Below are 14,056 nucleotides of genomic sequence, written 5' to 3' on the forward strand. Positions count from 1 at the left end.
ACGCAGTCCGTCCAACATTTATCAGTTCTGAGCTTACGGTCACAATTCTTGTGGTGCTACAGGCGGAAGGGTAGTCACAAGTCATTTATGGATATAATTATTGTAAAATTTATCCTAAATTGAAAGAGACGGAAGTGTCCATACGACTAATTTGGAGGCAATTTATTGTGAATGTGGTTAACGAATACGTTTTATTGCATAAACACAAACGTTAAATGTACGAGTAGTTCTACTCTTGAAATAAATGTTGTTTACTCCATAGCGGGCTCAGTAACTTGAAATTAATCATGTTAGAAAGAGCCTTTACTTTCCCAATGAAATTGACATTTCAGAGTCTAGGAAAGAGACAAGAAGATTTTCACCAAATCAGTTCTTTTAAAATAAGTTCTGACAAAATTAAATATAATTTGTCTGTAATTGAGGTAAATAAAAATAAGTGATAGTATCATATTACGTAATACAATCGCATCGATAATTAGACAGAATTAATGATTTCAATATGATTTAGGGAACATGATTCCGGTTTTAATTAACATATATTACGGACAATTAAAATCTCCCGTATAATTTGAGGTTTCCTTGATTCTAAGGAGTCCAGTATCATGTCACAAAGGGGAACATACATTGTTACGTTTGAATGTGAGGTCTTTCAGACGTTTTCCCTTACACGTTAAAACTTGATCGAATTCTGTAAGGACTGATCCTTGGATGGCGAGTGAGATGATAGTAAGGCCTCCTTCGTCAGAGGCCATCACTGAGTAGCAATGAAGATAATTATTACCTGGGATATGCTCCTAAGTAGTCAGGTAAAGAGCCGTTAATGTTTCGCATAAATTAGCTGTCTCTATCTTCAGGGTATCCTGCAACAGTTGGTAGCGTTCTGTCAGACTACACGTCCTCACATCCCAAACGGCATCAGTTTTCACATTTCACAAACTTCGTTTAGAAGTGTATAGGTTTGCCTATCTGTTTGGAATTCGAGAGATCTTTGTTTGGAATCTAGGCCCGGGAATCGAATCTCGGACACTCTACAGTTCTGTTTTTCCAGTAGTTGCCTGGAGAGCAACTTAATAGGTAAGACTCCATGTAGAGCTAAGGTCAAGTATGCATAACAACGCATCTACTCTCTCATACGTCTTCATGGCGTGATGCTTATTAACAGTGTGGCAACTTTACCTTCCCACGTCATTCCCTGCCCTGCGCAATTCAGCAGTCATGGGACGGCACATAACCTCTTAAGTCTGTATAGTAAGTTTGAATTGAGCAGGGTTCAAACATGTAGAAATGAGGCGGGATAGTGTAATCGGTATAGCGACTGGCTACGGGATGGACGATAGAGGGGTCGGAGTTCGAGCCCCAGGAAGGTCGAGAATTTTCTCTTTACTACGTCGTCCAGACCGGCTCTGGGCCTCACCCGGCCTCCTATCCAATGGGTACCGCGGGCTCTTTCCTCGGGGGTGAAGCGGAAGAGGAGTAAAGTTGACCACCCACCAACTAGTGCCGAGGTCAAGAAAATATGGATTTACACACCCACTCCACCATACGCCTTTATGGCGCAGTGCTTAATTGGTTAAGAACAGTGACAAATTTACCTTTTTACTTTTTACAAACATACAGGAGTTGATGCTCTCACAGCGGTGGTTATGAAGAATTCTGTCTTCTGGGATATAGCGCTGTGCGGTGTTTGAAAGTCAGCCGACGTTTTTCAGAGGAACAAGACACTTCCATCTTCAGTGTCGAGGAATAAGCCGAACAAAGAACCAGCGTTAAAGCAGGTGACAAATATAGTAGACTACACGGCGTCATATCGTACGAGATAGAACTCTCCAAGGTAGAAACAGATTCAGAAAAGTTAGCGCATTTTCACATCTCGACTCGAACTCGAGCCCGCGGTCTCAGTGTTTGAGCAGCCGGGTCACCACGTGCCACAAGTGTGTGGATGTGCACCAGTTAACTCTATGCACACGCTTCCTTATGTTAAGGTAAACGCTTCGCAGTACAACCACAACATTACTTAAGTCACTACCTGTCGGCATTACTGCTGGGTTTCTCATCACCGTAATTAAAGCTATATATCGTTTATGCTTTCAAGGACTTTTCATATTACTAGTTACTTGCTGTAGCCTAGACCTCAACTTGTCTGCCGTTAGAGACAGAGAGACAAGGAGACAGACGGACGGGGGTCTTATATCCACTGCAGGACTGTACTAGTCTGCAGTTATGGCCGAGTTGCCAGTCAGTGTGTCAGCAACTGTGGCCCAGTGAAGTACATCGGACAGTGAAACGCGTGTGCAGAGGAGAAAAAGAAAGGGAAAAATTGTTGTATAACAGAGAAAGTGTTTCTCCTGTTCCATCATTGCGAATTCCGCGGAGCGCGTGAAGAAGATACGGGTGTAATGATCATGCCAACAAAAGCAGAGGAAATAAGAAACTTCATGATGTGGACAATCTAAAGTTCTTCTTTGGTGTTAGATTTCAAACTATGTGTATGAATATTTAATTTACAATTGTGATGAGAGTTATCGTAAAACTTTTAGTACTTAACTAATACCGGCTCGTTGTTTACGTTTCTTGGGGGTGTTTATCTTTGAAATCCAAATTCTTTCTTAAACATCGGCGTGTGATGTTCAATACGTAAACGTACTTAAATTAAAATATGACATATATTTAACGTATGATATTGGACGCGAATATATGCTCATTGAAGCCACGTTTGGACAGTATTAAGGAACAGGCTTCACGGAGTCGAAGTAGAAGACTTAATGGAATGAAAGTCTAATTGTCCCAATTAATTAGGGCATATCCAACTAACTGGTAGGTGCCGAACAATACACACATCTTGTAATAGTGAGGAAGGAAAATTAAAAGCATGCTGAAGCAAGGCTTGTGCACGAAAAGTTGGACTACATTACATGTAATGGAATAATAGTGTTAGTATTTCTTTTGGGCGTATTACGACAAGTTCTTATTTAACAAAGAAGGAAAAGAATAAACTTCGTTGGATTCGTGAGTCCGGTAAAATATTTTATACGTAGATAAAAAGACAGAAAAGCGTTCACATAGGATAAACGTGTTCCGAACCGTTGAGTGTATATTCTTCAAGAACAAGCAAAGAACATGCGTCTGTAGAGAATAAAGAGCTTCCAACCATTATGCAGTACCACGTTCTGACAGACACCATTTGTAAGAACCAGTGATCACCACAGCGTGTAATTCATTGGCAGAAGGTAAGGGAGGTCCTGTCATGTATAATGAAAGTGAAAGTTACAGGAGAAGGGGCTGAAGGAACAATTCTGTATTGTTAAGCTTTTCTAAAGCCTTAGCTACTGGTTCGTCACATCGAACTGTCATTGAAAGAGCAAGATAACCAAAGATAATTAATTAAATTACTTCACATCCAATTCCAGCACGTAAATCAAGAGATTGAGCAACACAGAACAATATATATATTAATCATAAGGTGAACGGTGTGTTCAGTGCTTGCTGAACACAAAGCAGCAATGTGTCTGCCTCGCATTCAGGAGTACTTTGTTCGATTTCCAAGCCCAGATCAACTATCCTGAATCTTCTTCGTCATTTGTTGGTCAGATTCCTGGGTTTCATTTGTATTATATGTAATTATGCAAGTTGAAGGCAGTAGAACTTGGATTTTCAACGCCAAATACGGCACTGGATGCAATTCTGAGCCAGTTCTAGCCAATTCTCATATTCACAAGCCACTTCATTACGATCGGAAGACAGAATAAACTTACCATAAAGAAAACTGGGACGCAATCTGTAATGAAAATAAATTACAGAGATAAACTACATTTGTAACATTACCCTTCCATTTTATTCTCAAGCTTAAGTGTCGTTTTCCAAGGGATTTATTTATTCCGTTGGAATTCTTTGTCTCTGCATTCTAGCTACTTGCCCAGTTTATCGCAGCCAAATAGGCTTCCCTATTCTAATAACAATTAGACGAGTATAGACCACGAAATTCCTAATTTTATGATATGCTAAACTCTCCTCATGGCAGAAGCCTACATACATATCTGTACCGTGAAACATTTTGGACACGATCTCCCCCCCCCCAGGTTTTGTCTTCGATATGTACGAGGACTTGACAGAGAACTGAAATTGTGAGCTAAATTTCGAGTGCGTTACTGAAGAGAAAGGTCACGTTCGTTTTGTAGAAGGCTGTTACGTGACACCGGAAAGAGTGTTTTCCCTTTATGTCACACACTGCCGCTGCTGCTGTAAAGGTAACGGAAACAGTGACGGACATTTGGGATAGGGCGAAAGGCTTCCTGAACATTAATGAACATTAAAAATATTGCGAAACTGAAGCTGCAAGATAAGTTCACCAGAATTCCCCACTGTTGTATTTGAGTCGCCAAGTTCTCAGAATCATTATATTAAATCTCTCTATGTAGGTTAGAATGGTAGAACAAAATCACGTGGCAAGTCAATGTAGAAGAGCGTCCACTTAAGGTGCATGGTAGAGACAAGCCTCGAATTTGAAAGGAAAAGTTTGGTGTAGAATACGCTGAGGGGGAGTACGCGTTTTAGGAAGTTGGGATAAATTACATACTGAGAAGTTTATTATTTTCACCAATCATTTAATACACGTATTTCCGGCGTCAAAAAAAAAGATGAAGACGAGATGAACGGAACACGAGGCAAGAGCTGGAAGGGAAGGGGGGAACTGAGAAATGTCTTGAAAATATTTTCCAGAAAACTCATGATAAGAGAACACTTGGGATTCTATAATGAAATAAGGTGTGACGGTCCAGAGTGGATTGAACTGGCTCAGGATAGAAACCAGCGGCTGAGTCGTTTGAACACTGTAATGGATATTCCGTTACCAATAACTCTAAGGGAAATTCTTCAACATTTGAGCAATTGTCAGTTTCTCAAAAATAGAAATTCTATGTTAGAAATGTTTTATTGTAGCGTCACGATGTGTTGTATTTATACTTACAATTTTGCTTCTATCAATCGAATATTTAGCCTGTACCTTTGAATTAATAATTGTCTGTATGGTACAAGTGTGGAACACGTAACATCCAAAGTGACTATATGTTAGAGGACTTCCTGCATGGAATAAAAATGACAACGTTTCCGCGTATAATATGCTCGGATGAAGTATACTAGAGTTGCGAAAAAGCAAAGGAAATATCTTTTCCCTTCAATCGTAGTTTAGGCCTATAGGCAAAGAACCAAGTTGAACTTCTGTTGTCTGTGTATGGGTTTAAAAGAAGCACAAGTTCTGGACAATTTTGCTATTCATTTTTGATGTATATCCTCCCTGCGAAACCTGGCCTCTAATTTCGAAAAGGGGCTGAAATTGATTTGGCGCACTTGGGAAAACAGAGGGAGCTGTGTAACTGTGTTTTTGAGAATACCTTACGTGATATTTGTGGGTGCTGACATGTAATCGTCTTAACAACCTGTCCATTATTCACAGTTATTTTGTCACTTTTCGATGCAATCTTGTTATACTGCATCCTGTTTAACGTGTTGACAAAAATTGAGAAATTTTCCGTCACACAAACGTTTGTTTTCTTTTTGTTTTACGGAAAACCTCTGCATTTTTATTTGTAAATACACATGCATCTCATAATCGTCATTAAATAACTAAATAAATACATAGACGTTTAATAGGGAGATATTAACTTATGAATTACACTCGTCTGACAGATGCAGACAGTGTATGTAGCACATATTATGCAACACGAGCTACAAGAAATACTAAAGTCTAGTTTTGTTTCCTTAACCAAATATATCAACAAAGATACTATCGACTGTCACAAGCATTCAGTTGCATGCAATTGTAGTAACAACGTTTGTTCAAGCGAACATTCAGATTGCAGAAAGAGATCATCTTACTTCACACAAAACAAATTACATAACTCTCAATATATTGGAGTCGATCGAAAGCCCTTCGCATCACGATACATGATTCAAGACAATTCATGTAAGTAGATTTAATTGTGTTGTGAAATTGTTTGCGGGGCTCCCAGAATCTTGATAGAGCATCTGTTGAGCTGGTTACTGATTTTGTATCGCATAGCTCGATTGCTTCATTTCCTATTTAAGTAATATATTGAGTTGCTTTCTGTGCTGACCTATATAGAGAGAAACAGAGACCGGTCATGTTGTAGTTCCTTCTAACAGCGCAGAAATGGATTCAGTGAAACCGACTGCACGGTGTAACGTAGAGGCACGAACTAAGTCAGTAAGACGCAAGGGAGAGCAGAAGTTAGCACATCGAACTCGCCAATATACGGATGTGAGTGGCAATTTCTGTACTCCGACTCTCTATTCTCCAGGCACGAACCTGATTGAACTACGGCTGCTTGATCCAAAACAGGAATAAGCTACACGTTGCCTTTAGCGGTGGTGATGATACTGTGTGGATCTGTTACGTTCATCAGAAAATAAAATGATGTTATCTGACAAAGTCAAGACGGAATTTACGCAGTTGTTGTTAGTAGGGGGATTTATAATTAATTAAGTTTACGATTTTTGACCTCTTTCAGATATGGTTAAAGAGAAGAATTTGGTATTTTTAAACGTCTTTATCATACTACTGGGAAGTTCTAATTTCAAATTAAAAGAGTGTATTATATGTCGAACTATAGTACATTCAATTTTATTGTATGGACTTAAGTTCTGGAAACGTGGAATAGATACTGAAACTACTAAGTAAATCTGTCTATTTGTAGACGTGTTCGCAATATAAAATTGATTTAATTCGATAATTATGATATATTTGCTATTGTTATAAATGTGGGCTCAATATATCCTATAACGCGTTATTTAATACTGTATTCTTTTGGCACGTGACGATATATAGTCTGGTACACGATTACCAACGTTTCGGAGGAACCTGCGGATTCAAATTCAGGACCAAGTAAGATGTACCAAGTAGTAAAGCTTCTCACTTTCATTGGGGATTTCCCGTTCTGAATCTTAACTGGTCTACTGACTCTACTGACTGAGGTTTCCTTTCTTTTCCTTATTCCCGTCAGGAAAATGCCGGTACAGTAATTAAGCACGCGATCAGCGCTTCCATGTCATTTTCAATTCACTTTTCCGCCATGCGGCGCTATGCAGCCAGAGATGCTGAGAGTGTTACCATCAGTTAATAATTAAAATACTCCTTCAGAATAGAAGATAATGCTCAACAAATCGGCAACAATTCCCCTGTAACCCAGCTAGTCATATACCAAACTATACGACGTCACATCCTCTAAGACGGCGGTCATAATATTCGCCGTCGTGAAAACCAGAAATATCATAACGTCTTGTTTGGGGAATCGACCACAGATAATTTTATTTATAATATTAATGAGTTCTTTTGTTAAAGCGAGTTGCCATAGTTAAAGTAAAACACTTATTCGATAAGATAGTGGAATGTACCGGCTAAAGCTAGTAAAAATTTGGATCAAAGGTTTGCTAATAAAGTTCCGACCGTCCGTTGTTTTAACATTTTATGAGAGTGAATTTAGGCATGAAGCAATAAACCGACATTGAATTCATTGTCCTGTAATGCGTCGTTTATAAGAACGTTCAAATGCCGTCTCGTGACGTGTGTACATGCTGTAGTGACCCTGCACTGCTTCTTTATTAATGCTCTATTGAAATCCACTTGTAGTGTTGGTAATACGTCTGTCAGTAAAAATGAAAGTCACGAGAGACAGAAAGTGTGCTCACATTTATCTATTCTGCAATGTAACCTATATCCGCGTAAGAACATAAGCAGTGTCTTTAAAATGAAGTGCTGACACTTACATGTTGGTCTAATCTGCAGCATATAAACCTTTCCTTTTGATTTGCATTCCTCTTCTTAAGTTCCTCATTGACTGCGTTTCATCTGTACGGTAGACAGTACAGATGCTTGGTGTACAGTAAGAGAGCAAATACGTGAAGACGGAAGGGCTTGGTGTAGCGAAGGGAACTCGGAGACTTGAACGCTGGGTAGTGAGAGTAGCACACGGTGGAGCAAGTACGTAACTCGGTCCTCTTCTTATAAATAGATTATTACTAATTCGAGCACAAGGACATATATACACACTGAAAATAATAAACATCACCTTGTAAATGGAACTGATACTGCGGTAATATGGGTTGTCTGCGCCGAATGGGATAATTCCTATAACCGATTAATTTACGTGTTTTAGTCTGTCACGCTAACTTCCCGTTCTATGTAGTTAGTTCATGTAGTAAGTCCATAATAGAAAAGTCGCTCTCAGACTATGCGCATGTTTCATGCCTTAAAAACTCAAGAGATTTCGATTGAACTCCCTTTCTCTGGTCTCCGGTAAACTCTAGGGAATCCTTCAGAAACTGATAGTCAGTCAGCTTGTCAGTATATTCCCCGCCTTTCATCGCACACAAAGGTGCATTTTCTTGTTCATTAGAGCCTGCTACTGGATGAAGTCCTGGTAAAGGTAATCTATTCATGTAACAGGGCGTGAAGGCTCATAAAGTTTTGAGATGTCGAGGCTTCCCAATCTTCTCTAGACAAACGGTTCATAGATGGCGATAATGTCATCCATACGTATCGGCCTTCGTTTACCTGCCAGGGAGATTCACTCACTTCTGTTACAGACTGAGTTGACTCCAGCCATAGTGGGACTGGGATAATTAGGTAAATTGAAAAAGAAAATCCACTTCATCGGGACTCGAACCGCGACCTTCCGACTTGTAGCACAGTATCTCAACCAACTACGCTACCGCGTGCCCCTGGACCAAGTTCTGAGCCAGATGAATCCAGTCTACAATGTCACAATCACACCATAATTCCTTAAGGTCTATTTTAATATTTCTTTCAAATCTACGCCTACGTCCAATCTCCAAAGATGTCCTTTCCATTTAGGATTTCGTAATAGCCATTTTACGGCTTTGTTTCCCCTCCGTCCATCTCGCTCTACTTGACTTGATTATCTTAATAATATATGGCGAAGTGAACAAAGTATGCGGCCTCACTTTGCGCAATTTCTCTAGCCTTCTGCTGTGTTATACATCCAAGGTCAAACTATTTACCTCAGCATCCTGTCCTGTTCTCTAAATATAAAGGTTTTAGGCTCGTTCACATCCCTCAGAAATGTTCTTTATAACCGTCCGTCCGTTCATGTTACGCATGGAGCAACTCGAGGACAGCTAAATGGGTCTTCATAAAATTTCATATTTTGAAATGCTGTTAGGAATTGTATATATATATATTCGAATCTTTGTGAAAATACGAGAAATAGCGGACATTTTACCTGAAAACCTATATGCGTTTTCGCATCCATCTCGAGTGAGATTAGCTGAATATTTATCCGGAAAAAATTGTTTTGCATAGAAGTTTTAGAGAAGAACAATATATGTATATATATTAAATTCGATGTAACGACTCCGTAAACTTTCGAGTCTACATTGTCGAATTGATTGAAGAGGAGGAATTCCCTCCCCAAATTTTTACTTTGTGTGTAAATACCCGAAGTCGTGTATTCATCAGACAACAGTGGTCTTGTTGGAGATGCATCTGAAGATTACTGAATTCTCTTATAATCTACAATAACAAAAAGGAACTCTTTCCAACCTGAAGTCATGGGTATGCACGCACATTAATATACATCTAATTAGAAAATAATTAAGCGTGTTGCTACGAGCATTACTTAATTATAATTTAAAGTCCGTTTCATGTTTACTTTTTGTGACTAGTTCAGAACGAATTGAGCACATACTAGATCTGTTGTATCTGTCCGCCAGTCCGTCCTTCCGTATGTACACGTAACTCGAAAGCCGATGAGCGGATTTTCGCGAAATTTGGTTTTAGTGAGGTTTACTAAATATTTGTCGATCCATATCAACGTGGAGACACACAAAATTTTATGGTAATTTCGAGCTTAAACCATTATTTATTTGCCGTAATGAAAAGTGGTTCTGGCAAAACCTGTAGAGATATATGAAATACGTGTCTTCCGTGTCGTATAATTCTCGAGAACATTAAACAAAAGAGATCGAATGCTCCACAACTGAAATGTGCTCTGTGCATACATTTTCTATACAGTTGAACAATAAAACTGATGCCAACTACCGTTACTTTTCATTACGTCTGTCAAAGATATGCATGTCTGCAATAAATCAACACTAAAGGTCCCAGAAAAAAGAAATCACAAAGAATGAATTTTTGGAGGGGGCTGGTATATAACATGTAGGCCAAATCTGAGATCACCATCCACTCAAGTTTTACATAGGACAAATTCTCTTCAGTCTCTGATTTGGGTGACAATGATTAACGATGGAGAGCGGAAGTGGTTGGGTTCGTGCCAATAAAACAATTTGTCTCTCGTATATATGTTGGTTTCTTCCAACTGACCAATAGGATTGAACAGTGAAACAAACATCTGACTACTTTCTGCACATACATCACAATCAGCCGGTCGCTGGATACCCGTATCTATTTGTTCTGCACTCTCTAGCAAGAGTGGGCCTTTCTTTGTGAGTGTGGGTGGAATCCCAAATTTCGCAGTTGCTAACAAAGAGCCCACCACTGAATCGAATCCCGAATAAATTTAATCTAATCCACATCACATTTCATCGCATCACACCACACCACACCACACCACATCACATCGCATCACAGCACAGCACACAACACGACACCATATCACATTACGTCACACCACACCACAGAACGCCACGCCACATCACACCACACCACACCACATCACACCACAACACACCACACCACACCACACCACACCACAACACACCACACCACACCACACCACGTCACACCACGCCACTCTACATGACATCACACTACACCACACCACACCAGAGAACGCCACGTCACAACACGTCAAATCACACCACACCACATCACATCACACCACACCACACCACGCCACATCACACCACACAACACGACACCACATCACATTACGTCACATCACACCACACCACAGAACGCCACGCCACATCACATCACACCACACCACATCACATCACACCACATCACACCACGCCACGCCACATCACACCACACGACACGACACCACATCACATTACGTCACACCACACCACACCACAGAACGCCACGCCACATCACACCACACCACATCACATCACACCACACCACACCACATCACATCATATCACATCAGCTTCCTATGACTGCTCATAAGACTATTACCACATATTATTCTAGATCCTTCACACTGTCAACCATTCAAGCAGTTTCCTTCTTCCCTCTTTCGGAATTAGGTACCCAGCCAATAGTAACATACATAATTTTGGCGTTTCAGACTTCGTCATTGGGTTTGTGATAACTTCAGATGTTACAGACTGATCTACAAAACCGGAAGTATGTAGGCTGCAAAATTAGGGAATTGGAGATTCAATGGTCGCGGATTTCTGAACAAAAGTCTGACCGAAACAATTAGAAACCAAATCAATGCAGCTGATAAGATAACTATTATTTGAACTGTGCATTTCCCGAGAATATTAAAACAGGTCAGTGATTTACTGGATTCATTATTTTTTGTCCAGAAATGTTTCTTAAGTAGTAGACGAAAAGAGCTTGCACAGTGCAGGCAGCTTCTCGGTGAATAAAGAGGTGAATGAGTCGGTGAGAAATGACGTTTTCGTAAATGCTGGGACATTCTTCCTAATATCCCTTTAGAGATGTTACAAATATGGGGAAGGAGAATAAAATCAAAACTATGACTGTCATCTTTAATCCATGAGTCGGAAGTTACGGCGTGTCACAAGAATGTCTTGTGAAAGTTCAAAAGCAACAGTAAATTGTTAAAAATACTGCATCCTTGTTAAAGTAGCTGCTTGGAAAATATTATTATTATTATTATTATTATTATTATTATTAGTGGGGGTGGGTTTCCCCATGCACTTAGACCAGTTATTGGTCCATTGTGCATCCCCCTTTAATTTCTACTGTCGCCATACCCTACCGGTACTGGTGCGTGCTATCAGCCCCGTTCAGCCAACGAAGTCGGCCGTCGGTACCTGATATTTCCCCCATCTACCAGAGGCATTGGAAACTACTTGGGCGGGAAATTGTTGCCTAATTTAGCTCAGAGGTCTCCCTGAGACATGAGGTTCTTTACGTGCCGTAAATCTACGACAAGGGGACCCTCCCAGAGGACTTGTTCCCTGAATTATTCCGCCCTTAAAAATTCCACAAGCTCCGCCGGGTTTGAACCCGCGTACCTTGAGTCATGAGGTGGGAGGCCGCTTGCTTGGAAAATAACTTATATGTGTATCAAAATATGATATCTCTTTCAGATAGGTTCTCTCATGCTGCATAATGAAAGGAAAATTCACAATTTTAATAGTTTGGCAGCTTCTCATTGGCCATTGTGAACATTGTAATGTACGTCGGGTCCCGTACAATGTGAGGCATTTCGTAACCCGCCGAGTGACTATGAGCTTCACAAGCAGAGCACAACTATTTATGTTTAGTGAAATGAGACTTACCATTAGCACAATTAGTAGCTCATTTATAGTTTAACCTCCTTCATCGCGAGTGGCTTTGCCCTTCTAAAAATTCGAGAGTTTGTGCCACAGACACAAAACATGATCACATGTCAGAGGAACTGGATAAGGTTAATATCTTCATTGTGAGTGCAGGCAAGTGCGCTCAGTTGAGGACAGAGGGCGAGACAGCGAACTGGTTGCTAGGGCTCGTCACACACCAAAATGGGAGATGGGGCCCCCCAGGGGCCATGAAAACGTTAGCGGGGACATCGTTAACTGGCCGATAACACAAATGTTCAATTAGTTTTATCCATGTAGGGTCACATTAAATAAGAAAATATAAAATATAAAAAACTTCATAGGTACTTACGGCGTTTATCAGTAATTATATTGTATGGGATGCTATACCTCGTTTTATTACGTTCTATAGATTAGGACGTAATTACTTTTACTCACGTAAAGGAAACCTCAGGCTATAAAAATTTCCGGAAGAACTCCCTTAGGGGACGGGGATTTGTGAGTACGAAACTTTCATGGAATAACTATTGACAGAGAAAGGCCGAAACAGTTTGAGAGAAAGTTATACTAATGTCATTTCGAATACCACAAATCTCACATGGATTGTCGTGGAACGGAACTGGGGCCTCTGCGTTGAGAAGCCAGCGATAAGGAGTATGAGACGTAGTACAGCCACACGTGTCATGTCTATGATGAAACCTGGAGAGAGAGACTTGAAACCGGTGCGCCACGAGCGCTGTGTAGAGTCTTAAACGAGAGTGTCTTAAATAAATCTAAGACCTCATATTAAAGATTTTCCACTAAACTATTCGTGGCTCAAGGGGCATCCACCAAGACTAATGGCAACAGAATAATAAATTTGCGAATCAAAACATTGAAATTGTGTTTCTGCACGCGATAACGTAGTTGGTTAAGGCACTATGCTACAAACCGGAAGGTCGCGGTTTCGAGTCTCGATGAGGTAGATTTTTTCAACTTACCTACTCATTCCAGCCACACTTTGGCCTTGGGGTCGACTCAGCCTGTGACATAAGTACCAGAAATCTTCCTAGAGGGTAATGGGCGGCCGGCGCGTAAGTCTGACAACCCCACCGCCATCTGTGAGTCGATTGCTTAGAAAATGTGAGAGCCTCGGCGTCTCACAACCCTATGGGCCTTCACGGACTATTACAGAGATCACGTTAAATTTTTTTTTTACTTCATTTTTCAGAAGAGCTTTTGAACTAAAATCCTGATTAAGACGTTTCCGGCGATTCTGATTAAAAGCGCCATTAACGTAAAGACCATTAATACTGAAATCATATACTTTTGTAGGGAGTACTCATATTCGTCGAAGTTACTAATTTCTCACACATGGAAACCTCTAAACATGGATCTATGTCACTAGTTTTCAAGGATATGTCGAACACTTCACTACAAAATACGTTTATGCACAAAATTTATTGTTCTTAATTAACTTCTGTATAGAACCTTGACTTATAAACTGTTCGACGAAGACAATGTATTGAAGAATTTCCTGAAATTCATGTGGAAGTGGGGCAAGTACACTTTTTAGAGCCGTGCT

The 14,056-nt window shown here is 40.2% G+C and overlaps 1 protein-coding gene across 6 annotated transcripts in view; it reads left to right on the forward strand.

Annotated features, from left to right (window-relative positions):
* LOC111873238 (A disintegrin and metalloproteinase with thrombospondin motifs 16) overlaps window positions 1-14,056 on the forward strand; it is a 512,595-nt gene that overhangs the window by 244,736 nt on the left and 253,803 nt on the right. For 3 of the 6 annotated variants that reach the window (XM_023867783.2, XM_023867780.2, XM_023867784.2), the window contains exon 1: window positions 2,217-3,227. The exons of the other annotated variants lie outside the window; for them this stretch is intronic. The gene's annotated coding sequence lies outside the window, so the exon portion shown is untranslated. Of the gene's footprint in view, window positions 1-2,216; window positions 3,228-14,056 lie in introns of those variants that run through there. 6 annotated transcript variants of the gene reach the window in all.

Source organism: Cryptotermes secundus, unplaced genomic scaffold (assembly GCF_002891405.2).
Source record: "Cryptotermes secundus unplaced genomic scaffold, Csec_1.0 scaffold21, whole genome shotgun sequence".
Classification (NCBI taxonomy): Eukaryota; Metazoa; Arthropoda; class Insecta; order Blattodea; family Kalotermitidae; genus Cryptotermes; species Cryptotermes secundus.